Source organism: Mesoplodon mirus (genome assembly GCF_964341445.2).
Source record: "Mesoplodon mirus genome assembly, chromosome: 8".
NCBI classification, from domain to species: domain Eukaryota; kingdom Metazoa; phylum Chordata; class Mammalia; order Artiodactyla; family Ziphiidae; genus Mesoplodon; species Mesoplodon mirus.
The window spans coordinates 109,423,346-109,450,692 of NC_138984.1; the positions used below are offsets into that span (position 1 = coordinate 109,423,346).

A 27,347-nucleotide genomic window follows, 5' to 3' on the forward strand; every position below is an offset into this window, starting at 1 on the left:
AAGAAAATCTCCCTCCATCCCTGTTTACTTCTATTGGTACCTGAAATTAAAATAGTGAAAGGTTGTAGGTGTGAAGTTAGGTAGAAACTCTGAGGACGTGGGTGGTTCAGTTTTGTCCCTAGCTCTACTTGATTACCCTTCTTACAGCACAGCAGCGCTGGCATTTCCTCTGGTCTAATCCTTTAACACCTTGTAGACTGCCTAGGGGAGAGAAATAGTCTCTTGACTTGGCCAGGAAAACGATCCAAATCTCTCAAATTTAAACTACTTCCCATTTTGACTTTACAGCATTTGCTCACTAACCAGGAGGGAAGGAGCTAACAAAAGAATAGCTTTTATTGCCAGCAGCGTATTTTTCTTTCTCTTTGCTAAATAATGGTATTAAGGAAGCATTACTTATCAAGTCTTAATGATGTGCTATGTGCTGAAAAGAACATACAGTTAGGCTGTGACATAATGGTATAGATCTCAGAGGCTGCAAGGTAATCCAGAAGCTATTGCCCTCTCCTCCTTCACTCTTATCCCCCTCCACATGTGACTGGTTGCTAACTATTATTTATTGAGAAGCTCCCTGGAACAGAGCTTCGTTAATGACCTTCTTCCTGCACTGCTGCAACAGGACAATGCTTTTGATGTTTCCCTGCTGTTGTTAGTTCAGAGTGGTTGGGACAGTGTATTCTGACTGGCCAATTAACCCAGGCCCATGTATTGAAGGGAGGGTCAGGGGAGGAACCCCATCTTACCCGCTTGTACGAACAACAAAGGGAAACGATACATGCTTGCCCACGTCACTGCCTGGTGCCTGTTTGTTTGGCCTTGTTAGTTTTCAGATTCTTCACCCTGGTTTGTTTTTGTCTTATGACCGTGATGACTCCTCTTTCTTTTATATCCTTTTAGGTAAAGCTATGTTTGGCAGAAAGGACCTCTGCTTTGTGAATGTTAACTTGCCTTGTTACTTGCATTGTTGTTCATGTGACTGTTTCCAAACACACTCTGGAAATGTCAGCAGACTGTTCAACTTCCCATTCAACCATTTGGCCATCTGAAAAATACAGAAAGCCTCTATCTTTCACACTCCTAGCTAAAAATTAAACAAGTCAGAAGATAAAATCTAAGCACAAAAATACTGTGTTGATTTCTATTTGAGGTTGAAGTCATCCCTTGTTTACTAAATATTCAGGATTCTGAATATTTAGTGCATTTGAACAGTGTTTTGCAGTCTTGATTTCAACTCTGTACCAATCCTACAGTTGTCATGGCTTATGACCAAGATACCTTGAGATGATAAAATCAAACAATAACAGCTTCAGGAATTTCTCAGAGTAAAGGTCCCTGCCATCAGTAGACTTTTTCATCTCTAATGAGGAGTCAAAGGAGCCTCTCTTTCCACTGCCTGTAAGCTATCGCCACCTCTATCATGGGAACACAGATATGGTTTTTAAGTTTCTTTCTCTTGCTGTCTCTCTCAACTTCTGCATTATTGAAAAGTACACCTCCATTTATCTTCTCCTTTTCTATTCTCTTTCATGTCTTTTGTGTCAACTGAATTGGACACTAGAAACAGCACTTAATCATGGGAAGATTAGCGTTCAAAAATCTAGAAGTCATGAAGTGAAATCGAATACTTCAAGTACTTAATTCCATTAATTTTTCAACTGCTTCCATAGTGTCCAGAAATGACTCCTGCTGAAATCCTAACAAAATTATTTTCCAAGTTCTATATTTTCCTCTGGATAAATCCCCCTTTCCATTGCATCAGTATTCAGAATAAAGTTTTCATTGAATATTACTGTTTTCTTTTTTATTTAATTACTAGAATTACAAGAGTTCTGTTTTCTGCACATTTTCATGGCAAATGTACACTATTTCAGATACATTAAGGCTAAATAGTCTTTTGTGGACAAGCCTCAGGGGAAACATAACTGCCAGTTGTAAATCTTTCTGCAAGGAAATGAATTCTGAGTTCCAAACAACTGATTTACAAATGAACATTTGGAAAGCTATACATTTGTAAGTGGCAGACTCCTTTTAACCTATATTTTCTGCATTCTAAGCCATAATCTTGACAAGGTCATCCAATAGAATGATCCTAGAAAAAGTTTTTTCAGATGGACAAGATGTGGTTGGCAACCTGTTAGCTGGTTCCTGAACAATTTCACTGAGGAAGAGCTGGAACATTTCATTACTTATTTTGAACTCTAACTCGCTCAAAAGGGCAGACCTAGAGAATATGGTAAAGTCTATCCTGGCCACAAGGCTTTGACCTTAGAAAAGTAACTGAGCCTTCTAGTTTTCTCATCTATGTCATGAGAAAAAGCACCTGATGGAATGTAGTAACAATCTGATTGTTATAATTAGAGAGTATATAGAATCCCTAATAGCACCCTACATTTAAAATAAATGGCTACAAATGGAGCTTTATTAATGATTCAAAGCATTGACTAGAATCAGAAACACTCAGGAGGAAAATCAAATTGATTAAACAAAAAACAAGTATTAAGCTGTAGTACCTAGGTAGCACTGTAAAAGGTATAATGGGGATATTCAAGTTGGCGGAAAGACAGGTTAGTGTAGCCTAAAGATTCTAAGTCTCGATGGCAAACAAACAATACGAACCAGCTGTGAATGGCAGATATACTTTGTCCCTCACCATATTTTAAAAAGTGAATTGGTTGTCAACATTTAGAAACAGAAAATTTTGCACGGGAATCCAGGTTTTCAGATTCTCTTGAAAAACGTGCACTCATATTTCTGCATGGCAGTAATCAGATGGAGCTGAATAGCAGTTGTCTTTTTAATATGGTCTGTGAGACCTTCATTTCACCATATTCTCCATCCAGGTGACTTCAATGATTCACCTGCTGGCCCCCTATGCCAATGAGTTTGCGATCCTTGTTTTAGATAATGTGTTAAAAAAGATATCCCCCTAGAGTCTTTCACTACTATTTTCATGATAAATTTTTAATTTGTCTACTTATTTTAAACTTTTTTGATAAACTATTTGATATCTCAAGAAATCAACAATTTGATGGACACCTATCAGTGTAGGACTCCAAACTGGGGACTACAGTGTTATTTTTCAAAATGGGTAGACAACTGTTTAAAAAATCTATGTTTTGTATAATAAAAATAATAATGGTTCACATCTACTGGTGCTTAGGGAAAAGGCCTGTTCTAAGCTTGTTATCTACATTAATTTATTTAACCTTCAAAACTACCTTTTGATATAGGTACTAGATTTTTTTTCCACAGAAGGAAACTTGGGTAATAGCTCAGGAAGTTAAAGCCCAAGGTCACACAGCTGGGAAATGACAGAGTCAAGACTCAAACCCGGCAGTCTGTCTCCAAGACCAGTGCTCATAACTATCATGCAATACAGACCTTTCAGTATGGTCCATCCTCTCCCTGACAATTTGGAAAACTATGTGTATATTTATATGTGTGTGTATATATAATATACATACATATTTATATATATTTATAAATGTGTGTATAAACATATCTATGAACAGACATACATAAACATACTCATATATACATAATATATACACATATAAATATGAATGAATGAACCATATATGTATGAGTATACTATTATTTTCTGTTGACAAAATACATACAGTCAATATTACATTCCGTTAATTATTGTGGTTTTATAGAATGCTTTGATATATTTCTTGGCTAATCTCAAATACAGTCTCCTCCAAATAAATTTTAGGACAGGTTTGTCAGGTCCATAAGAATTCATATTGGGATTTTTATTAAGATTACATTAAATTTATAGATTAGTTTTGGGTGAATTATCATCTTAATATTAATTCTTCCTATCCAATCATAGAACAGGCTGATTGAGAAGATCTTTATGTAGTCGAATTGACAGGGTTTGGTGATAGATTGGAAATGAGAGATGGAGAAAGGAGAGCTTGAAGACGTTTTGTTTTTTAAGATACTCCCCTGACCTGTTCAAGAACTGTGACCTAGATATTAGGAAGACCAAGAGCAGCCATTTGCTGGAAGTAAGAAAATCTTCTCAATAAGATGAGCCATTTGCAGTGTAGAAAGGAATAGAAAAGGTCCTCAAAGTTGCGTATCCTGATTTGTAACAAGAATGGTGGATGAAAATTAGTAAAAAAGAGGAGTTCCACTAGGGCGAACCAGGAGAGGCTCAAAGAGAATGTGGCACACAGGAGAAGAAAAAAAAAACGTGAACTAACACTTACTGAGTGCTTACCCTGTGCCAGGCCCTGCTCTTTACATATTTTCTTCCAATAGCACCTTAAGACAGGTGAGCGATATTGTCTAAGTTTCATAGATGAGAAAGCCAAAGTTCAGAAAAGTTAACTTCGACAATTTCGCACAACCAGAAAATGTGAAGAGTAGAATTTGAGCCAAGATCCCTGAGTGAATTCCCATGGTTGTTGCACCCTATAGAGAAGGTAATAGGTTTCCTCCAGTCCCAGGCCTTCTCCCCTGGTTTCTCAATGATTCGAGGTACCCTGTATAGCAGCTCTGTCAGACACAGCTGTAATCGTATGCAGAACTGGAAAAACTAAGACTGCAAGTTAAACCACTCAATATACAGCAGTTCTTTCAGATATAATATGCAATTATGTAAAGCAGCAGAAAGTAATGTAATGTACTCTGAAAATAACATGAGCAGTTCCACATAGTAGAGGATATAGCTGTGGATAAAAAGTATAAAAGTAAAAAATTTTTTTAAATTGTATTTTTGGCTGCATTGGGTCTTTGTTGCTGCACACGGGCTTTCTCTAGTTGCGACGAGCGGGGGATACTCTTTGTTGTGATGCGCAGGCTTCTCAATGCGGTGGCCTCTCTTTTTGCAGAGCATGGGATCTAAGCGCGTGGGCTTCAGGAGTTGTGGCTCATGGGCTTCGTTGCTCCGCGGCATGTGGGATCTTCCCAGACCAAGGCTCGAACCCGTGTCCCCTGCCTTGGCAGACGGAATCTCAACCACAGCACCACCAGGGAAGCCCAAAAGTAAAAATTTTAAATTAAAAAAAATTACTTTTGCTCTGAGAAGGACACAGGTAAAGAATGAAAAGACAAGCTACAGACTGTGAGTAAATATTTGCAAATCATGTATCTAATAAAAGACTTACATCTAATACATGCAAAAAATAGTTATTAAATCTCAACAAGAAAACAACCAACCCGATTAAAGATGGGCAAAAGAACTGAACAGACACTTCACCAAAGAAGATATACAGATGACCAATACGTATATGAAAAGGTCCTCAATAGCATTTGTCATTAGGGAGTTGCACATAAAGCAACAATATGTCACTACATTCCTGCTAAAATGGCTAAAATCTAAACGACTGCCAATACCACCACTGCTGGTAAAGCCTTCTCCTTCCTTACTGGTCAGCATGTAAAACAGAACAGACCCTTTGGAAGGCAGTTTGTCAGTTTCTTATAAAGCCAAATACAGACGTGCCATATGTCCTACCAGCTGCACTCCTAGGTATTCACCCAACTTATGTGAGTTTATATCCGCACAAACATCTTCACATGAATGCTTACGGGGGCTTTATTCAAAGTCACCAAAAACTAGAAGCAACCAAGATGTTCTCCAAACGATGAATGGATAGACATACTGCGATACATCCACAGAGAATACTATTCAGCAACAAAATGGAATGAGCTAGTAATCCATGCTACAATATGGCTGATGTTAAGTGCATCTTACTAAGTGACAGAAGCCTATTTGAGCAGGCTACATACTCTATGACTCCATTCCTATGACATTCTGGAAAAGGCAAAAATGTAGAGACAAAAAATGATCAGAGATTGCAAGGGGCTGGAGAGGAACACCACCAACCAGGTGAGATTTTGAAGGGTGGCAAAAATATTTTGCATGGCACTGTAGGGGCAGATACATGAGGCTATGGATTTGTCAAAACTGACAAAACTTTACAGAACAAAGAGTTAATGTATGCAAATTTTTAAAAATTACTAGTAGGTTAGGGGATCCCAGGATGGAGTGCATATTTTGACAAAAGAATCAACGGTATTATAAAAGTACGACGTAACCTCACTGAAGAGTGTGGGTTAAAAAGGAGTCAACATAAGTAACTTTGGAAATGGCTGGAAAGTATAAGATTAGGGAAAAAAACAATCATGTATAAGCACTGTACCCTCATTGGTAAAGTTGTTTCTCCAAAGGGATGCAAGGTAACAATTCTGAAACCACTGTACATGTAAACCTGGGGGGAAAAAGTAGGTAAATGAATGACCAGTGGTGGAAGTCAGATTTCTCACTGTTGGAGTGAAAAGTTACAGAGAAGCAAAGGGTTCTAGAATTATCCACATGGTACAGTATTAGAGATGGAAATAGCTATATGAACTCACATTTAAATACTTAATATAGATACGTATAAATAGACATAGAAATAATTATAGATATGAATACATGCATGGGTTAGCATACCACATATATTTTCTAGCTCTGTCTGCTGAGAGGGTCTAGAAGCAACAACACCTCAGTCATAATGAGCACACTTAGCACCCAGATCTTGGTTTCTACTACTATTCTCAAATAAAAGGAACCAGGGGTCCCTGGAGAATTGGCTCATTCTAGGGTTAGAACATGGGATATACAAGATCAGCCTGAAGCATCTTGTAGTGTCAGAAAGTAAGGAAATGATCAAGAAGTAAAAAGTGATGAGGTCATAGTCAAAGGGACACAGGAGCTAACCTGGGCTCCCAATGGCCAAAACTAAAGCAATTTGAGCAATAACATAACGTAGTGTTGTATTATAATCCAAATATAAAATAAATATCCATGAGTTCATATGGATAAAAATAAATGACTGAATAATACGTAAACAGGGAAAGAGAGACAAATCTCTGAATAAAAGAACTTCAAGTAATTGACATAGATGCCTCCCCCTCAAGGAGATGGAGCGTAACTACCTATCTCTTAAGTGGAGGCTGTGTGTAACTTGTGGACAAGAGCAAGGTAGGGGAGGGGGGAAGAGGAGAGTGAATTTTCACAATGAAGAAATCTGAAGCACTACCTTAGCCAGGTCATCAAAGTTAACATCATCAGTAAGAAGTCATGCTGATAGCACATGCCCTAGGTTGCCAGAACTGAATAGCAAATCACCCCCAAAACCAATTAACCCCGCTGTAACTAAGAGAAAAACATCAGACATATCCAACTTGAGGAACATTCTACAAAATAATGAACTCCTCAAAACTGCCAGAGTCATCAAAAACAAGGAAAGCTTGAAAAATTGTCACAGACCAGAAGAGAAGACATATGACTAAATGTTACGCGGTACAATAAATGAGGTCCTGGGACAGAAAAAAGGACATCAGGGAAAAACTAATGAAACAGAATAAAGTACAGAGTTTAGTTAACAGTAACATACTGTCGTTGGTTCCTTAGTTGTGACAAATGTACCACAGTGATGTGAAATGTTAACAAGAAGGGAAGCTGGATTGGGGTAGATGGAAACTCCCCGTACTATCTCTGCAACTTGTCTGCAAATGTAAAACTACTGTATAATGAAAATGAATTTTAAAAAGAGGAAAGTTGCCGTGTAGTGCAGGATAACATTCTGTTCTAATAAAGCTCCACAAGTGTTTGCTTTGATCATCCGGCTCCAGCCTCTTCCTGACATCAGCACAGTCTGCTCCGGTTATTTCTCAAGTGATGAATTTGGATGAATAGCACAGTCCTTGTCCCTTTCCATTCATGAGGAGGACCTCTGTGTCTTACCCGGTCCAGGTCTCGTCATCTCCTCACCAGCCTCCAGCCGCCACACAGCTCTCACCTCCCTCTGTCTTTCCTTCCTCTTGTTTCTTTCCCCCTTTCCCATCATCTTATATCTAAAGGTTGAAGCCATATTCTATCATATTCGATATATACCAGGTACTTCCTGATGTAGTTTCTAATCCTCTAACTTAGAGATGAGGAAACTGCATCTCAGAATCTTTAACTTGCCCAAGTGTAGATGTGACCGAAAGGAAAAGCCAGCGTTTATCTCCCCATGCACAGGCCGCCTGCACCGGCAGGACATCACTGTGTCCTTCCTAAAGCATTCTACATTTTCCTTCTTCGAGCATGTAATGCAACATGAAAAAGAACTGTACGACCTGATTTAAAGGAACCTGATTATTTTTAATATTTATTTATTTATTTATTTTTGGCTGTGTCGGGTCTTCGTTTCTGTGCGAGGGCTTTCTCTAGTTGTGGCAAGCGGGGGCCACTCTTCATTGCGGTGCACGGGCCTCTCACTATCGCGACCTCTCTTGTTGCGGAGCATAGACTCCAGACGCGCAGGATCAGTAGTTGTGGCTCACAGGCCTAGTTGCTCCACGGCATGTGGGATCTTCCCAGACCAGGGCTCGAACCCGTGTCCCCTGCATTGGCAGGCAGATTCTCAACCACTGAGCCACCAGGGAAGCCCAGGAACCTGATTATTAATGGGAGTGAGGGAGCATAAGGGAGAGGGGAGCTAGTGAGGGGACGCAAGGAATCAAATGCTAAGTAAACGATGATGCAGAAAAGTGTTCTCTCCTGGTGACTCAGTGGGACAAGGAGAGATCTGTAGGCCTGACCCTTCTCACCACCTTCTCCCTCCTACATAAATGGCTCAAAAGGAGAGCTTTCTGTGCTCTGCTCGCTCAGCAAACCCCACGGGCACTGAAGGTGCTTGCCACCAGCCGATCCTTAAAAGAAGCACTGAGGCGGGTACATTAAGAGTCCTTGCTTTGCAGGGTGTGCCAACCAGGGGAGAACACACACCCCCTAACTTCGCCAGAGCTCACCTGCTGAAAATCCTAAGAAACCCAAATGCTAAATGAAAACTCAATCAGATGTAGCTCTAAATCGATGCGTTTAAAGAGACTAAATAAACTCTTTGTGTTAGTTACAATCTGGCATGAGCTTTTAATATTAACTATTACATATTTTATAGACTGTATTTGTTGCCAAACACTAAAACAAACATTAAGATGCTTTTGCCTCAACTGGTATTCTGAATGCTTCCAAAACAGTGGTATAAAAAGCCACATAAAACACATCATAATCATGGAAATCATCAGCATTAAACTCACATTTTCCACGAAAGTGGTACTTATTTTTCATCTACAAACAATTATATCTCAATTACTTACTCTCTGTTAGCGAGTATTTCATCAAAAACTCTCATTTAATTGATGTAAGGATACATTTTGTTTGGGGAGAAACATAATCTCTAATTTGGATTAATTAAAGGAATAGGGGGCTTCCCTGGTGGCGCAGTGGTTGAGAGTCCGCCTGCCGATGCAGGGGACACGGGTTCGTGCCCCGGTCTGGGAAGATCCCACATGCCGCAGAGCGGCTGGGCCCGTGAGCCATGGCCGCTGAGCCTGCGCATCCGGAGCCTGTGCTCCGCAACGGGAGAGGCCACAACAGTGAGAGGCCCGCATACCGCGAAAAAAAAAAAAAAAAAAAAAAGGAATAGGCATTCTGAATTAATGTAAGACTGATGTCTATTGAAAAATACGCAGTTTTGTTAGTTTCATACACAGAGAGTAACACAAACTAAGCTACCAAACTGACATTAGGGCAAGAAGACCCTAAAAGAGAATTGGTCTTTAGTGAACAGATAAGAGTAATGCTAAGAGGATCCATATTTTCCATAATATGGAGAGCTTGAAAACGTCTTTTATATACGTAGTTTAAATGTACACTCTGTGTTATCCTGTTTAAATTTTGAATTATCCCAGCAGTTATTTTCTTTTTAACTATGCAGTTATAATAGGTGCATCTAAATCATTATATATTCAGAATTACTGCAGTTCAGACAAGTGAGCTTCTTTTGTAGAGAGGGAATGGTTTAATTATTGGGTTGGTCAAAAAGTTCATTTGGGTTTTTCATTAAGATGTTATGGAAAAACCCAAACGAACTTTTTGGTCGAGCCAATAACTCTAGATATATCAACTAATTTAAATTATATGCAAAATGTCTATAGATTATAAACAATCAGTAGTATACCAAAATATAAGAAAAGACTGAGGTTTACTAGCATGGAACTTTTTGTTTGTAAGTTTCCAAAATTTTTTTTTAACTCAGAAATTTCAACACAAACATATACTCTTAGAATTTAAAACATAAAGTAAAAGGGAACCATCTGAAAATGTATTTGGTTGCAATTGAATGATTTTTCGGAAAACAGGTTACTCTATTTTTTCTCATATCCAGCCCCGTTATCATCCCAGCATATTGCTGTTTATAGTCTTCGGGAGAAAATAGAAGACATTTTCCTTAGCTTAACACACCTGGGTAGGTGGTTTGTAAGAGGACTTCAGGAGATGAGAATGGCTTTAATTCCACTGTGCTTTACGTCCAGCAAGGAATAACCTGTCGCTACACAGGCCATGGCAGCCAAGGAGTTCTCCCAGGTATGAATGGCAGGGGTAGTAAGTCATGGTAACAGCAGGATGTGACTGCCTTTACTACAACTCAAGAAAAGAAGAAGAAAAAAAAAATCAGGCACAGCATAATTAAAGTAATGGTATTAAGGCCTTGCACTCAGTGACATAAAATGAGAAAACACTATTAACATAGAGATTTCATAGCAAAAATGTTATGTAGGGATGGCAGTGCCTTATGATAAACTAAATGATATTCATTGCTCTTTCATCTAAATTGCTTGTATCCTTTTGGAATGAAAGAGAGCTTATTCTGAGACCTCTTGTGATACAGAAGCGATCCTGACCCAATTCCATTGGCTTTGCACATATTATGAAATAGGGGAAGCCTAGGGAAGAAAAAAAGGAAAAAATGCATGATTTTCCCAGGTCTCATAGAATGTTTTGACACCAGTCTCTGCAGGTAGATCTTACATAGATCTGGGTCTTTCTAGATCTATGTAAAGTCTACTTCTTATGACAAATATTGTCAAGCAGCATGTAACATGTACCACAGGGTAATAAAATCAGTGACATGAGTATTAATAAATTAGGTCCCTAGAGCAAAACCTGCCTTGGCATAATGCCCAAATCACTGGTTACATCACCCAGTGGTACATTTAACATGTTGTGTGACCGTGTCCAGCTGGCTAACAGAAAAGGTCAGAGCAACAGTAAGAACATGCATGGTGTAGGGAAGGGCAAGCATTAAGAACCAAAAGTTTTCAACATTCATTCTACAAACATGGATTTAGCTGTTGAGCTATACTTTTCTTAACATTTCTAGAATTTACTCAATTAGTAAAGGTAATAGCGATTTGACTACACTATTCTTCTCTTTCTAAGATCTGGATTAAGAATATGATAAAATGGGGCTTCCCTGGTGGCGCAGTGGTTGAGAGTCCGCCTGCCGATGCAGGGGACACGGGTTCGTGCCCCGATCCCGGAAGATCCCACATGCCGCGGAGCGGCTGGGCCCGCGAGCCATGGCCGCGGAGCCTGTGTGTCCGGAGCCTGTGCTCCGCAACGGGAGAGGCCACAGCAGTGAGAGGCCCGCGTACAGCAAAAAAAAAAAAAAAAAAAAAAATTAAAAAAAAAGAATATGATAAAATGGTTAGTCACATGACACTTATTTAGGTAAATAGGTTAATTATCTAGTTTTTCTAAGACTTTTTGGTATCTAAAATATCAAATACTTGATATAATGTCTAGTGACCTTCACACTTCTTTTTTAAAGTTCTCTTTAACATATAAGGCAAAACTCACCCTTTCAGGAATCCTTGGTCCTCTGGAAATAGTCAAACAAGACAGTGGAAACTTCACTAGACGCCCACCAATCCACTTAAGACCAAATTTATAATAGGGAGAAAAAAGTATATCACATTTTAAAATGTCTACTACAGGGACTCTACTGGCTTATTACAGTAAGAATTTGATTTTTATTGGGATGATTTAATATATTATAATTCATTTAATATCATTTTTCCTTGCTGTAGTTATATTTTTATTGATCTATTCCTTATAACCTTTGTTTTCTGATAACTCAGAGAAGATTGTGAAACTGCCAAGATAACCTCCCATATTGTTCTTATCAATGATTTCTTTAATTTATAATATGCATGCACGATGGTCCCCTGGGAATAAAGTAGTAATAACAATGGAACTGGAAATTATTTTTGAGTATTTTTTAAAATGCTCTACATATATTATCTCATTTAATTCCAATAACTCCAATATAGAGAGCATTATCACCCCACCTTACAGAGGAGAAAAGGAGGTTCATAAAAATTTAGAAGACTTGTCTGAGATAATATTGCTAAAAGTGGCAACCTGGAATAGGAACTGAGGCAGTTTAATTCCAAAGCACACATTCCAGAGCACACAATTCACAAGTATGCAATATTGCCTCCCGAAATAGATGGTTTGTCTTTGGCTGACAAAATATACATATGTCAAAATTTTCGAGCTCATCTGCTTTTAAGAAAAATGATAACTGCAGAAGTCAATCTCTTTATTTAACAAACTCGATCTCTAAATGCAGATTTTCAGATATCATGACAGGCAGATACGGGAGATGTGAGTTGTGTCAAGCTGTGTTTCTCTTGCCCGGAGCTGATCCCTATTTTATGAAAAAGGGGAGAGTTAGAAATTCCTGGATTAATATAGAATTTGAAGATTGCCAAGCAAGATGTTAGCAGGATGAGAATTTAGATTCTCAAGAATGGGGTAAAATTTCTCAAGTCTCTGCCAGAAGATAACTCTGGCACAATAATTCAGGATAGCCTAGAGAAGTGAAATATGGAGGCAGGATGACTTTCTGGAAAGAGACCAAGAATGGATAATGAAATGGCCTTTTTGGGTCCCCGTCCCTATTAAATTTCTACCTTGCAGGTTAGCAAACTTAATACCCCTGCAAACTCAGCTTGCCTTGCTCTTGAAAACAATAAGAAATATTGTTGAGCTTCTCTCTGTGTAAAGGATAATGCAGAGGATTTTACCTGTTATTACTTTAGTAGAAATATAAAACCATTATCAACATAGGATGGTGACAGTAATGCTGCTGTGGCCAAGGTAAAACTAGGGGTGGGTGGAAGTGCAGGAGGACCCAAAGTCCTATCTATTTCCCCTTTCCCTCAGTACCTAAGTTTTGGGGAATCTGCAAAGCCTGAGATAAAAGCCACTTGTTATAGAGAAAAGAGATGGGGCATAGAGTGTTATGATTGGGGTTCAAGTATCAGTTCCTCCGTGTGATGTGGGGACAGATCTCTAGATCTCTGACTGAATCCCTTTATCTATAAACCTCAGATGATAATTATTCAATATTCTGATTGCCCTTTGGGTGGCTCAACCATCCTCCGTGTCAGAACGGCCCAGAGATAGACTGTCACAGTGACTCTCAATTCAAAAGATCCACGAGACCAGAATGAGCCTCATTTACTCTCAAAGCCTTCTCTCACCTGTAGCAATGGCTACCAGTTAGGCCAGTGTCTCTCAACCAGGAGCAGTTTTGCTTCCCAGAGAACACTGAGCAATATCTGAAGACCTTTTAGTCATAACTGGGGAGAGTGCTACTGACAGGTAGAGGCCAGGGATGCTGTTAAACATCTTACAGTGCACAGTTCAGCCCTCATAGCAAAGAATGATCTGATCCAACGTGTCAATGGTGCCAAGGTTGAGAAATTTGGAGTTAGAGCAACTGAGATCGAGTGAAACCAAGTGGACAAAGAAATCTTAAATTTATTTGTACTGACTGACAGAGTCTCAGTGGAAGCCAGAACAGACACACAGTCTCTGATATCATCTGAACATTCAGTGTTTATTTACTTACCCAAGACTACCCTCCTAGGTCCATTCCACAAACTCATTTCAAATTCTTTCTCAAATCTTCCCCCCAAGATGGAGCTGAATAGGACATGCACAGCCTCACTTCTACCAGCTGTTTTCTATACCCACCCTTGGCTTTCTTGGCTTTTCTTATTGCTGATGGACCTTGTACCATCAGCAGCAGGACTTGGGCTCTATAACCATAGTGCCAGGACCAGAGCATGTGCAGTGCGATATATTTGTTGCTATTTTTGCCTAGCTTGGTCCCAGCTTCATATGTGCCCTTAGCCTATCACACTCCAGTGGTCTCCAGAACACAAGTTGCCTCCTTTGCCTATTTTGCTGATGAGGAAAAATTTAGCCAAGTACTTTCAATGCTCCAAATATTTGTCTAACAATTACAATTACACTCCTTAGCAGTTGCCTTTCCAAAATCTGTTGCAATTTACAAAACTGTGCAGTATATTCATACTTCATTACATACTGCTATTTTCCTTATTCCAATGCCACATATTTCCTTCTTCATGTTGTCATATCCTACCAATAATAAGTATATGTGTTTCACAGCATTGTGACAGTCAGTAAGAAGCTATCTAAAAAGGTTTTGCAAATATTTAGAACATTGTCAGGGTTGCTGTTGTTAATAGTCTTATTCTGGCTCTAGTTAGGCCCAGATTGCTACAGACTCCTCTGCTTGGGTTGTTAGTCCAAATGGACCTAAAAATCACTGTTCATCCTGCTCTTGTTCCTGAATGTCCAGTCTCTCCCAGGCCCTAAGCTATCCTCTGAAATTAGTTAATGGTGTTATGTCTTATTTGGTGTTCCCATCAGACACACTTTCTGGACTCTGTATTGTTTCTCCTGCATTGAATCCTGGGTTCCCAGTTCTCTTGTTTCCAAATTGGCCCCATCCATTAGTGATACATGAAAAGGACATAAATACGGTGGTGATTGTGAAAATGTGAGACTTTGCAAAGACAAATCTGTCAGCATGCAATGACTGCCTGGAAAACCAAGTGCTTATATGTTTTAGGATAAAGATCCCTTAAATTATATGTTTTCTATAAGCAATATTACCATGTGGTATAATAGAAAGAGCTTGAACTATGAAGTCAAGGCAGAACTGGGGAGAAGGCCCAATTCTACATTTTCCTCAATCAGATCCTTAAGCTCTTAATATTTTTTGGTAGAATAAGGTTCATGTCGTCCCTGTAATGTTAAAAGATATGCTGAATGCAGAGGGCTTGACTAAGATCAGTTAATTAAAATACAGGTTCCCACTACTTCCTTAGCAGCAAAGAGGTAAAAAATAAATGAATTTGCTGGTAAAAGAGGTCCTAGAACAGAGTAGGTGCTCAGAAAATATTTTCTTCTTATGGAAAACTCCCATTCTTAAAAAAATAATTTCTCCACATTTGGAATGACTTTAAAATCTTTTCATCTTAACACCAATGAAAGAACTTAGCAATAAGCCAATTTCAACCGTACTTATATTTTAAAAACTCAGCTCTCATATTGTCTGTGTGTGTCTCTCACACACACATGCACACACACATGCAAACACACACACACAACGGGGGAAGAAAATTCTTTGAAAAAAGCACAAACATAACTGGCTTCTTTTCTCATACTTACATTTCACCCAGAATGAGAGCCATGTGACTATATATCAAATGAAAGGGAACATTAATATTATAAAGAATGTTCTGGAGCAGTAACATATCATTCTCCATGTTAGATGGCCTTTGCTTACTCATTCATTCATTCAGCAAGCCCTTTCTGAGTTTTCACTTCATGTCAGGAATGGTACTAAACGCTGCAGTCATAATAACAAATGAGATACCACCTTTGCCTCGAGGACCCTACATTTCAGCTCTAGTTGGGTTGTGAGGGCAAGGGCCGATAGGATAAGGAAGAGGGTGAAGGGAGAGGATAAGAAGATAAACACATAGAAAGGCAAGAGAGTGAGGAAGAGGCAAGGCTTCAGAGAGGAGAGGAATTGCCTGTAAAGTGAGTCCACAACGGCATTATCTGCCAGACAGGCGAAAAGGAGGGATGGAGGGCATTCCTGTGGGAAAAACAGTAAACTTTGATTTAGAGGCTTAAAACAGCAGAGGACCCTGGATACCAACAACCAGCTTCACAGAGCTTGTGGGAGCATGAGAGAGCAGAGAGGACACTAAAATAGAAGCCAGGACACCCGAGCTGTCAGCTCGAGTCTTGTAACAAACTTATCAGGGTTCAAATATGAGCTCCACTTCTTATGGTCTGAGAAACTTGGGACAAATTAAAGTTCTTATTTATGAAATAAGAATAATAACCCTTTCTTTGCTTGGTCATCGTGGGAATTAGAAATATCCCATCAAAACACCTAGGGTTGTGAGTATCTCAAAATGGTAATGATGAGACAATGATGACCATAATTATGGTGGTCGGGGTCGGGTTCTCCCTTACCTGGGTGCCTTCGCACATTCCACTATCTGGAATGTCCCTTTCTCCCGTATTCTTCACCAAGATTACTATTGCTTGCCCATCAAGAATCAGTTCAAATTTTACCCCTTCAAACCAACTGGAGAACGGTGCACCTTCTCTGATGTCCCTGAGAACATTCACGCTGTACTGTCATCAAGGACTTAGTTTCCCGCATCCTCCTCCTTCCTCCCAGGTAAAGGGAGAGGAGAAAAGAAGCCAGAATGTACTCCTCTTAAAGACTGGTCCTGTGTCTTATGCTTTATGGTATCCTCATCTGTGCAACATGGTATTTATTATATAGTCGCTACATATTTGTTGAACTAACATAGTGATTAGGAAAGAATTGGAAACCAGAATCTAGAAAGGTTCTTTTATGAAGTAAAACCCTTTTCTACAAGGGTTCTGATAGGGAATATAACAAAGATTAAGAGAAGGAAGGAAGGCACTCTTCCTTTTGGAGAAGGAAGAGTGCCTCGCTTCCCTGTGGGTTGGAGACTTTGGGAGTGGCACTATGGGAATAACAGAAGAAAATTGCCACTTTTGGTTATGAGTTTCTGTGGCACCAACATAGGGGTGACCACAGCCTAGATGGGCAGAGTCCATCAGAAGTGGCCTGAGTTGAAACCAGAAAGGTGCTATGGAAAGTCACAGGAAAAAGAGTCCTTAGACAATGAAAAGAAGCACAGAGACCATGGTAAGGCAAAGAGCTCGCAATGTTTTAGGCTCAGAAAGGAGGCCAGTTTTGCTGGAGAAGAGTCATGGGGTGAAGTTGGGGCGAGAGAATGGGACACAATATGGTCACAGGGAAGAAGAGGGGCCAGATCAATGCAGGGTCATCAGGGTAAGGTTAAGGACCTGGGGTTGTTTTCTAAACGCAATGTTAAGATCTAAACCAGGTCTGCAAAATGATTAGCGTCATATTTTAAAACCACCACTCAGCTGGGGAGTGGAGAATTAATTGCGGTGAGGCCTGCTGGAAGTCAGGAGTCCTTTGAAGTTGTTGCCATAACTCAGATGAAATGTGCATGTGCGTGGAGTTTGGGGGATCGTTGGTGGAGGTGAAGAGAAGAGGTTACACTGGAGATACATTTAGGAGGTGGAATGGGCAGGACTTTTGATGGATTGGATGGTGGACTGAAGAGAAGAGAGGAAAAAATAATCTTTAGGTTTTTGAGTCTCTGAAAAGAAGATGGTGGAATCATGTAATGATGTTAGGTGAAAGAAGGGTAGTCGGCAAGTATCAAAAGTTCTGATTTTACTGTGATAAGTTTATAGTGCCTGTTACACATCTATATGAAGCATCTATAAACATCTATATGAAAGAGCAACATCTGAGGATAGAGATCAAGGGAGACGTCTGGGTGCCAGACATGTCTGCTGGTGTTCAGCATCCGGTAATTAAATCCACAGTATTTACCAACATCACACAACCAGAGTTACAAACCAGAGATACTGAGCCACCTTAAAAATTATTTTTGGTGTGATTCCACGTAGTCATAGTGTCCCATCATAAACACCTCTCCAAGATATTTCGTGGGGAAGGGGAGTGGACTTTGTTCTGGTGTGTCTTTACATGGGACATGCTATCTCCAGCTACCACAGTTTCAACTGTACATCTAACCACAGTTATTATGTTACCTCTCAACTTTGGAGTCATAAGGGCTCCAAGTCCTTAGAGGTACCAAAAAAGAGGTTGCTGTAATATAGGCCTTGAGCAACCCTAATTATATGAAAAAGAATATCACCATTTCCCCTCATCTTCCTCAAAAAGAAAAGAGCCCAATGATGTGTGAAAAATGAAAACACAATCTAAAAAAGAATGGAGATATATATATATATATATATATATATATATATATATGTATAACTGATTCACTTTGCTGTACAGCAGAAACTAACACAACATTGTAAATCAACTATACTCCAATAAAAATTAATTTAAAAAAACAGAATATTTCAAAGTTGAAAAAAGATTTAGACTGCTTTCTATTTGAAAAAGAAATTCAAAGAGAATTTTTTAAATGTTGAGAAAATGTCCAAAAGACAACTGTATTATAATAATCGTACAATAATGATCAGACGAAATGAGTAGAGAAGGGTTCTCTCCACTTCAAACTTTAGCAAAAAATTTTTGAAGAAGTAACTTATTCCTGTATTGATTATTAGAATTTACCTGTGAAATTACATGGTACTAAAATTTTTGTTTGGGGAAGTAAACTAATAATTAACTTTCTGTAATAGAAAAAAAATGAAAACACAATGCAAAGTGATTGGCTACTGAGTCATTTAATATCAAAGGAGACAAGGCTACCCGAATGAGACAATCTTGGGACCCTCTCTTCTGACCCTTTTGCTCCAAAGTGATGGAAGGTATCTGTGCCAAGAGACAGAGTCGATGTTGTGTTTCCGTTTGTTCCATCTTTGTTGAAACAGTTCTTACACCATGGCATTACCTGTCTGTCACAGTATGTTGTACATTCCATGTCCGTCAAATTCTAAAATTCTTCTTGCTGATCTCTGTGGTGCATATTTTTTCCTCCTTCAAAACCGTCTAACCTCCCTGACTGTTTCTAACAGAACCCCATGTTTATTTGGTTAGCCACCACCTCTACTTCTTCAACTTAACCATATGCATCGTCAAGCACAATGGGTAAGGAACTGGCATGAGACAATTCTAGGCAAGAAACGTTGAGGGGAAATAATGTGTAGGACTTTTTCCTAAAAAGAAACTCAAAGGAAGAAACCTCTCTTTGTCCACTGCGCATGGTCAGTTGTCAGGTCTGCACGCCAATTATGGAACGGAAGCAGCTAGTCTGAGAAAGACAAAGTGTGATGGTGCAAAGAGCCTGGGCCCTAGGACAAGCTATTTGGGCACCAAACTAACTGACTCTTGAAGTGCTCTAACAAGGGACTTTGCATTTTGTGAAATTACTATTCTTTTCTGGTTCTTCTAACCAAGTCATATAGAATTTTGTTGTTTTCTAATACTTTCAGCTAAAAGCACCTTGATTAACAAAATCTACATATTCTTTAACTTACCCCAGACCTCAAAGAACCATAGCCATACCAAGTGTTAATCATGAGACAATCATGCAGGATGGTTGGGTGTGTGTGTGTGTGTGTGTGTGTGTGTGTGTGTGTGTGTCTAACTTCCCTTTTTAAACCTCAGATTTTTTGTCTGCAAAGTGAGAATCCGGAGTACGGCATCTGTAAGAAACATCTCAAATTTTATGGCTGTGGAATTGTAGCACATCAAATGTACTTTAATCTTCCCTGTCTTCTCTGAAAAAGTGTGAGCCTTTGAGAGAGACCTTTGGAACTAATCCTTCAAGAAATCTAAGGTATCTGTATTAAAGACAACACATGGCTTAATGTAATTAGGAGACTAGCAAGAAAAGAACTTGCACACCTCTACCTCTGAAATTTCCAGGAATTCGTTATACTAAAATCTAATGTCACCAACAGAGGTCATTCATGTGTCATTGGACACTGTTGAAAAGACAGTTAGCAACCAGTATACCAGGAAAACGGTTATCTGTATATAATATTCAAATAGTAAAGACAAAAAGTTTTGGTATAGCCCAATGATTGTCATTAGTCAAAGTCATTAGCTTTTTAATTTAAAAAGCTACCAGTAAATTAAAGCCTTTAAAGACCAGCTATCATTAGAGTTCATAAACGTGCATGGTACTAAGTCAAGCTAATGAACAAATCTTTTGTTCTTACTAAGATTTACCTTCAGTAACACCTGTCTGGCTAATAATATCTTATACTTGGATTATCCTGAAAGATGGACCAGGAATGTGTCACCATCTTCACCTTCTACCTAAAGACCTCAGGAATGCTTCCCAAGGTCACAGAATTGGATCCTGAATTTAAATCTCGTGATCTTGTCTTCGTACTCTTTGCCCTTAAGCTTTGCCCTCAGAATACAGTCACATTCTGAAAAATAGTACTTTCAGCCCTCCCATAGGTAGTTGCAACCTCATTTTTCACTCCTAATTATTTGCACCTTATACTATAGTCAGTTTCAACTAAACAATGCTTTCGTCAGAGTTGCATTGCCTTGCTTCTTCATCTCTTACACATGTTTTCTTTGTGCCTGGAATATTTTCTTCTCTCTATCAATCTAACTCCTATGTAGAATTCTGGTTTGAACTTTGTGAATGCTCCCCCAAAATCTTGCATTGGCCTCATCTAGCACTTATCATTTTATATTATAATTGTATTCATTTGTATCCTAGGCTGTGCTTCTTAATAACAAGTATTCTCACCCTATGCACATTTAAATCCTCTTTCACTAGATGTTGAATGACTGAAACAATGAAAGAGTGAGTCCAAGTCTCTATCCATCCCATCACACTGTGCTCACCGATCACACATCAACATTTCTTGGGTCTGTCCTTCCACTTGATTTTATTTCCTTCAGAAAACATGCATAAAGGAAAAATTTTACCATAGCCACCCTTCCTTGATGAAGAATATCTGTCTTGCATAGTCTCTCTGCCCTAATTCTTTCACTGTCTCAAGAAAGAAATATTAAAGTAAAGGGCCCATCTATTAAGTACAATAAGTACTCTCATGCTATTTACTTTCCATTAAAATAAAGTGGAATCCATTTTTCTTTAGGCCAAATCCTGGAACCCAAAGTTGTGAGAAGTGGTGTTTTTCAATCCAGCAGCAGTGATTGGTCTTGGAAATTAAGGATTCTGATGAGAAAAAGCCTCACTAAAGTGCCAGAGTCAATATTTCCTCTACATTACCCATCCATTAAAATCAGCAGCAACTAGTGTCTGCTATGCTAACACAAGCCCCAAAACAGGGACAGAGATTGTCTCTGTTTGGATACAGACTTTCCTTAACCCTAATGTAGAAAGACACTCATAATATGAAACCTATTTTGGACTTACAGAAACCACTCATCCCCAAGAGGACTAGCATATAGGTTGTCAAAAGCCATGAGGCCCCTTTGTCATCTCTCCAAATGTTGTTTACATATTTTAAAGTAAAACATTTAGTTCTGCGTGGGTCAAGGAGGACTATAGCATGTTTCTGAACCCAGAAGTCAGGCTGCATCTCTTGGGAAGACGAATGAGTTTATAAGCTTCTTTGACTGTTCTTTCATTCAAAGAATCTTAACTGAGCACCTGCTAGGCACCAGATGTTGGGCTAGACACTGGAAGTACAAAAAATAAAAGATAGAGACCCTTTAAGATTCCTTTAAGAGCTACTAGAGAGACTTATATGGAAACAAGTAATTATAACTCAGAAGATGAGTTGTTATTCAGCAGGTACAGAGAAGATTATGTGAGAACATAGATGATTAGTTGAGACTATGACAGCTTGCCTAGGGGAGTCTGAGAACTTTCACTGAGAAAATTCTGTATGAGATTTCAGGTAAGAATATGGGTCTGTTAAAAGGACCACTGTGTGGAAGGGTAGATGAGACAAAGGAAGCAGTGAGCACAGAGGTAGTAGAAGGCTGTAACCATATCATGATAAAATATCTCCACAATTCAATGTACAATCCATGCAGCTACCCTAGGTATCTTCCATTTTTTGTCGCACAGCACCAGGATGAGTGACTGCATTTTTATTGAATTAATCAGTCCTTTAGATGTCATTTAAACTCAGTCTCCTTTTCTCCCTACTTTTCTGGTACAGGTTCATGATGAAATCTTGCAGATGTTACTACAATATTAGAAGATACTTTTCAGCTCCCTGGTGACTTCAAAATGAGTTTTATCATCATTATAGTTAATAATAATTGCAAATAAAATTCTCAGCTTTTATGTCATAAAAATTGATTCTCACTATACACCTCTCTATGAAAATGTCATATCCGTTAAAAATTGCTACAAGAACAAATTATAATACAAAGCACTTACAAAGCGTTTTTGGGGGGAGGTAATTTAAGTTTATTGCCCTTCTGTTAGTGGGAAGAAAAGCCTTGACAGGGTTAATTGCCTCAGCTAAGATCACATGATTCATGGTGGTACTGGGGAAGTGAGAATTCAAGTTAAGGATGACCCTCCAAAGGAAAACGCAACCCATCTGCCTTACACTCCATTCACAGGCGGTAGGGTAGGCTGTGTGCAATTGATCTTTCTTCCCAACGGTAACTGTAAAAACCAAACAAAATTCTGAAGAATTTCCAAGAAATAAGCCTGTTCAGAAGGTAAACTTTCTTTATTTCAAAGCTTATCACCCAGCTTAAATCTAGTTCTGCTACTGGAACACCATGCTGGTTCTGTCAATGGGAGGTCAGGGTTGAAGATGATGATTAATTCTGGTATACTGCTGCCAATTATATCCTACCAACGTGGCCTATATCCAAGGGCTAAAGAGTATTCATGAAGAGAGGGGAAAAGGCCATAGTGATACTCCTGCCTACCGTAGTTTTGCCAAGTTTCAGAGGAAGCTGGCAAGAAGGAAGACACTTACTCAGCACCATTTCGGCTTAGTGTGACTACGGATCTCCCTAGTTACCAAAAAGTGTTGATTACCAGATGGCCTCAAACCAAAATCAGAGAACAGAACCATCAAAAGCCAAACAAAATGTGAATACACATTTTTGAGAAACTTGCTATGAATTTAAAAGAGAGAGCAAGGCTTCCAACCTGCTTACCTATTAAACAAGATTTTAAAAACTGACTTAGTTCACCTTAGAGCTGATAGACTTTTGCAGTCATTTAATAATCAACAAATATATATTTGATGTCTACTGTATTCAGGGCTTTGTATCAAACAAGTCCTGTGAGTGACAGAAGAGATGAACCTGATGAGATCTCAGCTCTCATAGAATTCATGTTATTTAATGACCCGAAATATCCTTCTGAAGTTCTTCAGACTCCATCTATGATACCCAAACAGTCAAATCTTACAGGTGGATCACAGCACAAGTGTGCCTTATTTTGTATTCTTTTAGCCCAGTGTTTCTGAAATTTTAATACATATCCAATCACCCAGAGCGCTTGTTAAAACACAGATTGCTGGGCCCTACCTGCAGGGTTTTCAATTGATTAGGTCTGGGTAGAGCCCGGGAGTTTGCATTTCTACCAAGTCCACGGGGGATGCTGGTGTCATTGGCTCAGGGATGATGCATGAAGAAGCATTACTTGAGGCGCAGTTTGCATCGCGGTGCCAAGAAGGAGTAGGCGGCAGGTGCTCGCTGGGTATTTGACTAGTCCTCTCTCTGCCTTGCTTGTTTGAGCTTCAGCAGAATTTGAAATGGCTGGCGGTAAGGCTGGGAAGGACTCCGGAAAGGCCAAGACAAAGGCGGTTTCCCGCTCGCAGAGAGCCGGTTTGCAGGTCCCGGTGGGCCGTATTCATCGACACCTGAAATCTAGGACGACCAGCCATGGACGCGTGGGCGCGACTGCCGCTGTGTACAGCGCAGCCATCCTGGAGTACCTCACCGCAGAGGTACTTGAATTGGCAGGAAATGCATCAAAAGACTTGAAGGTAAAGCGTGTTACCCCTCGTCGCTTGCAACTTGCTATTCGTGGAGATGAAGACTTGGACTCTCTCATCAAGGCTACGATTGCTGGTGGTGGTCATTCCACACATCCACAAATCTCTGATTGGGAAGAAAGGACAGCAGAAGACTGTCTAAAGGATGCCTGGATTCCTTATTATCTCAGGACTCTAAATACTCTTAACAGCTGTCCAGTGTTGGTGATTCCAGTGGACTGTATCTCCGTGAAAAACACAATTTTGCCTTTTTGTAATTCTATTGGAGCAAGTTGGAAGTTTAATGAGCTTTCCAACCAACCAAATTTCTGCATTCGAGTCTTAACCATATTTAAGTGTTACTGTGGCTTCAAAGAAGCTATTGATTCTGAAGTAGTGGGTTTTGATTGAGTTGACTGTTTTTAAAAAACTGTTTGGATTTTAATTGTGATGCAGAAGTTATAGTAACAAACATTCGGTTTTGTACAGACATTATTTCCACTCCGGTGGATAAGCTCAATAAAGGTCATATCCCCCCCCAAAAAAAAAAAACAGAAGCATTACTTGAGCTTATTTATTCTGTGCTACATTTGTAGAACCACAGCTTTTCAGTGACAAAGAGTGGTTTGTCATCACAAATTTATCATCAAGAATGCCTTTACTATCTGACCAAAACATGAGTTTCTAGAAAATGAAGTATTAAGTATTTTCTAAAATCTTTCAAATTTACCCCAATAAAATATTATGTGACAATACTTCTTGGAAGTAAAAGTTGCTATTTAAATGCTATAAATACCAAATTAAAAGAGAAACTTTTTTTCTATTTTAAGAAAAAAGCCAACAAAATACAAAAACTGGCCAATCATTATAACATTGTCACTCTTTACTAAAAAGAAAACATAAACCTTTACTACTTCCTTATAAAACAGTTTAAGTGATAGTTATTTAAAATAAAATTGCCCTATAATCTTTTAAAGTTTAAATACTTGGCAGTAAATTCAGATTGTAAATGACTATAAATTGGTCATCAGCAGAATTTCTAACTTGTGGCCCTATTCATGTTTATCACAGGCTGTTATTTTTGCCTAAGCCTATGGGAAGCTGTGTCAGAATAATTAAAAAGAGGTAGACCATTTCTGAGAGAGAGGAAAAAAATTCTCACACACAAGATCCTTCATTCTAATTTTTTGTAAGCCTTGTCTTCTGGCTTCCCCAAACATCGCCACTTAAGAGAATGACCCAGTCTCCTAATGCTGAAAAAAAAAAAGTACGTTCCTTGCCAAGTGGAACTGTAGAAGTCACTGAATACAGATGATGACTTTTTCTTTAGTGTGTCTGAGTCCGTGTTGAGATGATAATTTAATAAAGTTTCTTTCTTTTTTTCCTTATGACTAAAGTCCTTAGGATTAGGACCAAGATGGATCTCTAAGACAGAAAGATACAATTCAGAAGTCTATTATAATCTTTGCACTTAGCATTTCATATAATAGTAAAATTGGGGGGTTACATTTTGCATATTGTGATGACATAAAGAGGAGGGTTTTTTCTTATATGCTTTTGCATTTTAAAATTTTTGTGGATGTAATTTGGTTCTATAATTATGGAACACTCTTTAAGACTCAATTGCAACCAGCTCAAGTACCATGTGAAATACAGATGTGGTGCCCATCCTTTAGGCTAGGGGTGTGGAATTAACAACCACTGAGATGCCAGTTAGTATAATTCCAAGTCAATCTTACCATGCCAACTCATCACAGTGTCACACTGCAAAATACCAATTTGCTAAAGACAGAAATCATTTTCTAACCACCACACACCCTCAAGCCCACAGGTTTAACAAAAATTATTTGTTATAGAATTTTCATTCTCTTTTACTTTATTTTGTTTTATTCCCTGTTTCTTAGACCACAATTTTGAACGGGGCTGTGGGTTAGAGGTGGTAGGGTAAAAAGGTTTTACTAGCATAATAACATTTTAATATTACAGTATAAAAATCAGTGAAAATTATGATGAAAAGAGTTTGCCTGTTCATAGATGTTCTACTCCAAAGACAATGAAAATCCTAAAGACTCGTTCAAATATATTTTGTACAAGCGTTCAGCTACTCCAGCAGGAATAGAATGAAACTAAGACTTTTAGACCTTGAGATCCTTTTCTACATAGGACTGGGAACCTGGGTGTGAAGGTAGGAGTAGAATAAACCACGCAAGTCTTGAAAAGGGGAAAGGGAAGGAGAGAGACTGATATGAAAAGATCACTAGATGGGAAAAATAAAGTAATATTGTTTACTATATTGGTAAGTGACCATAATGAAATATATATGATTCCTGATCCAGGAATCACCAACCCTAGATAATTTATGCCCAACTTCTAACTTCAAAAGAAGGATGGAGGATTTCCTGTACTACTCTTAGACATAGTTTAATATAAATCTAGAATGTTCGATTTATATTAATATATGAAAGAAATTTTAAAATTCTCTCATATTTTTTAGGCAAAGTTCTAAATTTTCAATTCCACTGGAAAAAAGGCAAATTAAGTCCAGAGATTTGACTGGAAGATTTGATTTGCATTCAGTGTAGCCAAGAGAAGGCAAGATAGGGGAGGGAAAAAACAAGTTTGTTGTCCAAGGTGGGGACAATTCTTCAGAAATCAGGTTTATAATAAGCCAAGATTAGATCTGTACTTAGCATTCCCAAATAGTCCTTAAAACTTTCCATTACAGATCTCAAAACGAAAGATCCTTTTTTAGAGTGCTTCTACATTGACGGTAAGATCTGCAATCATTTCAGGAAAAGCTTCATCGCTTTACAAGTTCTAAAATGGGAGAGGGCTTTATGAACGCATTGCATTCAACAATCCATCCAAAGTGATCTGAAAACATGCCTGGCACCTTTATTTGACTTCCTCCGCTCTCTTCTCACTTATCAGTTTTGACTAGAAGAAAACACTTGCTCAAGCACATCAGGAAAAATGTGTCGGGGACTAGTTGAGTTGGCTAATGGCCAGAATGACAAAAAACAAATGTCAAGCCACCTGAATAACGTTAACCATTTTATCACATTATGACTCCACCTAATCCCTCTTTCTCCAACTCTATTACCACCATAACCACAAATAGCCTTCATTGGCAATAACTGCTAACTTTGACCCATTGCAGATATCATTATGTTTTAAACGTCAAATGGGGAAACACACACACACACACACACACACGCACGCACACACGCACACACCCCTGTTCTTTGTCCGCCTACACATTTTGGCCTTTAAAGCTGTTTTTAGCCAGTACAGTTCATTTTTGTTCATTCCCATTGCATTCTTTTTAGCAGTGGTTAAACTATCAAGAGAAGGAGTAGCCAGCACTTACTCTACTGACAATGGGAAACAACTGCTTAGAGGTCTATTACACTGCACGATGGAGGGAAAGTCCCCAGAGGCTTTAGAATTTCAAAATGGAACAATTTACGAGTTCTTAAGTATCTGGATATTTCTAGAGCCCCAAAGTGGGTCCTTTATCATTATCTGCAGGCCAACCAGATTCCATAAGGGAGTTTTATTTAAAATTTTCAGAGAGTACCTCTAAAAGTGAGAAAAAATTAACTCTAAAAAACCACACTTAAAACAAAACAAGATAGATTCTAAAAGTTCAAAGAGTCTTTTGAGCTCCAAT

General features: G+C 38.8%; 1 protein-coding gene and 1 pseudogene across 3 annotated transcripts in view; one reads left to right on the forward strand and one right to left on the reverse strand.

The window, feature by feature from the left end:
- DPP10 (dipeptidyl peptidase like 10) overlaps window positions 1–27,347 on the reverse strand; it is a gene marked incomplete at both ends in the record, with an annotated part of 1,314,496 nt that overhangs the window by 1,284,854 nt on the left and 2,295 nt on the right. The gene's annotated exons all lie outside the window — the stretch shown is intronic.
- LOC309809670 (histone H2A.Z-like) lies at window positions 23,337–23,929 on the forward strand (annotated as a pseudogene). The gene has a single exon. The product of its transcript is annotated as a histone H2A.Z-like (transcript).